This window comes from Rhagoletis pomonella, unplaced genomic scaffold (genome assembly GCF_013731165.1).
Source record: "Rhagoletis pomonella isolate Grant_MI unplaced genomic scaffold, Rhpom_1.0 Rhpom_scaffold_08077, whole genome shotgun sequence".
NCBI lineage: Eukaryota > Metazoa > Arthropoda > Insecta > Diptera > Tephritidae > Rhagoletis > Rhagoletis pomonella.
Window position 1 is genome coordinate 1 of NW_023466604.1, and position 3,722 is coordinate 3,722.

Consider the following 3,722-nt stretch of genomic DNA (forward strand, 5'->3'; position numbering starts at 1 on the left):
GGAACTTAAATTTTTACTTCCGGCTGACTGCCACAGCTTTTATGATAATATACCCTTTACATCTTAAACCTATTCTAATTTGCTATTTGTAATGCAGGTTTTGTTGTTTTCAAATGAATTATTTTGTTTTTCTTAACCAGTTTAATTTAATTTTATTTTCTCGAACTAAATTTATTAATTAAATAATTTCTTTTGTGTTAAAATACTTACAATAAATAGATACAAAAAGACATAACATGTTAAAAACTTTTTTAGTTACGGCCTAAAAGCACATTTTCTTATTTTAACCATTTGTTTTATTTTATGCACCATTTTTTTCAAGTAGTTACGGCTTTTTGGTTTCAGAAAAATAGAGTGCAAAAGGCCGTAACTAACATTTCTTAAAAACTACTTTTTTTCCCATTAATTTGGTTTTCAGAAACAAATCCGTCTTTGTTTTCTAAGCTTAAATCTACAATTTGGATATTTAGCTTTAAGTAGTCTTTAATTTATAACGTTTTTTTGCTTCTCCTGTAAAATACTAAAAATGTTAGTTACGGCCTTTTGCATTTTAGGTGACGATATGTACAACTCACGGCAGCATACATACATATGCACATAATTACACGCATACTCAAATACAACAATAACTATTTCTTTCATAAACGCATGCGCGCATTTCTCAAGGCCAAGTAAATTCATTTATAAAAATAATCGCAGCACATCTCCCCGCAAATTCATCACCCTCAAGAGCAACTTTTTCAATCCGACACAAAAATTCTAAAATCTTAAAATGAGGAAATCTCGGCCAGCCAAGTGAAAAGTGGCAACTATTTCTCTATATCCAGTAAAATAAGTTATCTCGCGTTACATACATACCTAAGGTGACGGACAAATTCAACCACAACATAAACGAACATAAGAAAAACATAACTCTGGCGTACGAGTCAAATTGCACACTGTCCACAACCTTCACAAAAACTAAAAGTCCGATCGAAACCTACCAACAAAGCAACGTGGTTACGAAGTGAAATGCATGGGAGGAGAAAATGTAGACTGCAACAAAATATATATAGGTACAACGAAAAGAACACTGGGAATCCGTTTAGCAGAACACGAAGCGGACATAAGAAAGGAAAAGAAAAACACAGCACTCGCACAACATATGTTAGAAAACAGTCACACAGCTGATCTTGCAAACGCCAGAATAATAGATGTAGAAAAGAGAGAGAGGACAAGATACACACTAGAGAGCCTTCGCATATTAGAGAATAGAAAAAGAACGATGAATACAAAAGAAGACACAGATGATACTGCGGCTACTTATTTATTATGTTTGTGACAAGAAAATCAGTATGACAAGTGTACCAAACGATAATGGTACAATGCTCTAGCTTTTAAGTGTTTATGTTTTAGTGTTTATATGTTTATGTGTTTATATGTTAACAAATATACGTATATGAAAGTAAGTGTATATGTTTGCTGCGTGATAAATTCAAATATTGAGACTTTATTAACTACATGTTCAATGTAACTTTTGTTCCTAATTGTTTTTGTTTGTATCTTCTTTTGTGTGTTAATTTAAAATAAAGATTGGCCCCTGAGGATGCTAAGGAGTTTAGCGAAACGTAGGGCAAAGCAGTGAAGAAAAAACGTTGTTTTTACTTGCACTAATCACCAACTAGGCCAAAGAAGCTCATCAAAATTAATAAAATACTTACATTTTCATTTGTTTGTCTTTTTAGATGCATGAAAAATTTGGTATCAGAAATAGGTAATATCAATGAAATGCAGTTTACAAATATGTGCTTTATAAATAAAGGTTTGTTTATTTAATTAGATATGTAAATGACAATGTATATTCTTACTGACTACTGAACAATTTTACTTAAAGACTAGTTAAAGTAGCTAAGTAAGAGGGTACGAACATTTATTTACATTCAAGTTAAGACGATAGCGAGCGCACCAAGACACAAGATTATCGAGTTCCGACTGAAGAACAAATGCGTTTTGCAAGTTTTTTATTATTGAGTAAATCTTAAGGTCGTCTGCATATAGCAGAAATTTAGAAGTTGCGAAACAAGAGCCGATGTCTTAATAAATAACGTAAATAACAAAGGTCCTAGGATGCATACCCTGGGGAATATGCAACAAAAGGTCGGGAGGAGACATTATCTAAGGTAACCACACAAAGTCTATTGCTCAGATAGCACTTAATCCATTCAAGAAAAGTTGAATGGAAATCTAAAGCCGATAGTTTGGAAGCTAACACTCTATGTGAAACTCTGTCGAAGGCTTTCGAAAAATCTGTGTAAACACAATCTACTTGATTCCCTTCACGAAAGTCAGCGAAACAGTCTTCAGTAAGAACAGCAAGGTTTGTTACTGTTGATCTACCTTTGACAAATCCGTGTTGGTTACAGCAGATAAGACCACTAATTGCGAATGAGAGTTTGACTTTAACAACAATCTCGAAAATTTTAGAGACCGTGGATAACTTCGAGATAGGTCTATAATTACTTACGTCATTCTTGCTTCCGCTTTTATAAATTCGAGTTATAGATGCTCTTTTCCAGTCGTCTATAAAAACGCCGGATGTTAAGGACTTATTGAAAATAAGCGTTAGCGGCTCAATCAGGGAGGAGGACTTTTTAAAAATAATCGCCGAAAGTCCATCCGCGTCCATTTGTTTGGAGGATTTTAGCGATTCGATGCCTCTACTAACGTCATCTTTGGTTAGAAAAATCGAACCAAAAGACAGTGACGAGTCGGAAAGGAAACAATCATCGAAAGGTAGACCAGCATCGGACACAAAATTGGCACAAAAAACTCAGAAAAAGATTAGCAGCATCAACAGGAGTGGTCGCATGTTTATCGCTGTAGAAGACGGAGGAAGGTATGCCAGAACTTGACTTTTTAGATTTTATATACCTCCAAAAAGCTTTTGGGTTATTTTTTATGTTGGATTCATAGTTTTTAATGTACCTATCATGTAGACGCTTATCGAGGGCGTTGAAACTCTTACGGTAATGCTGATAACGTTCAAGGTACAAAATGTGCCCGGATTTTTTGAACTTTTTGAAGACGTTTCAACTCTTTTGTGTGCCATGGTAATTTATAGGGTTTCCTAGTGAATGTGGGGATTAGATCCACGCAGAGATCAAAAACACGAGATTTAAATGTGGTGAAGGCGTTGGTGGTATCCATTTTAGTAAAGAGCGTGTTTCAATCGATTCTTAGCAATTGTGAATTAAGCTTATTACAGTTGCATAGATTATAGTTAAAAATAGGTTGCAAAGTACTAGGCGAAGGAGTAAAGAATTCGTAGAATTGGAGTGTAATTTCTAAAGAAATATGGTGGGCATTCCGCGGAGAAATTGGTGAATCACATACCTCCAGCTGATGATTTAAGTTGTCAGTTAAATAAGTTAGGTCTAAAAGTCGATTAAAGTCGTTAAAATAATGATTAATTTCGGAAAGGCCAATACTTAAGAGACTATCAGTAACATAAGTATCATAAACATTGCACACATTAACTGGCGTTAACACTGATGAACTACTTAAGTTACTCCAAGAAATATTATTAAGATTAAAATCGCAAAGGACACACATATGGTGATTTTTAACTTCAGAGCTTATACAAACTAAATTATTAATGTGACATTTATAAATCTCGTCATTACTGTTGGGAGGGATATACGACGCACACACGAACAGTTGGCCGAAAGAGCCCCGCACAGTAA

The 3,722-nt window shown here is 34.4% G+C and overlaps 1 long non-coding RNA gene across 1 annotated transcript; it reads left to right on the forward strand.

The window, feature by feature from the left end:
* The first annotated feature begins 1,006 nt into the window (after positions 1 to 1,006).
* On the forward strand, positions 1,007 to 1,693 carry LOC118755958. The gene is made up of 2 exons (XR_004995086.1): positions 1,007 to 1,444; positions 1,572 to 1,693. It is a non-coding gene; the product is annotated as an uncharacterized LOC118755958 (long non-coding RNA).
* Positions 1,694 to 3,722: the final 2,029 nt, after the last annotated feature.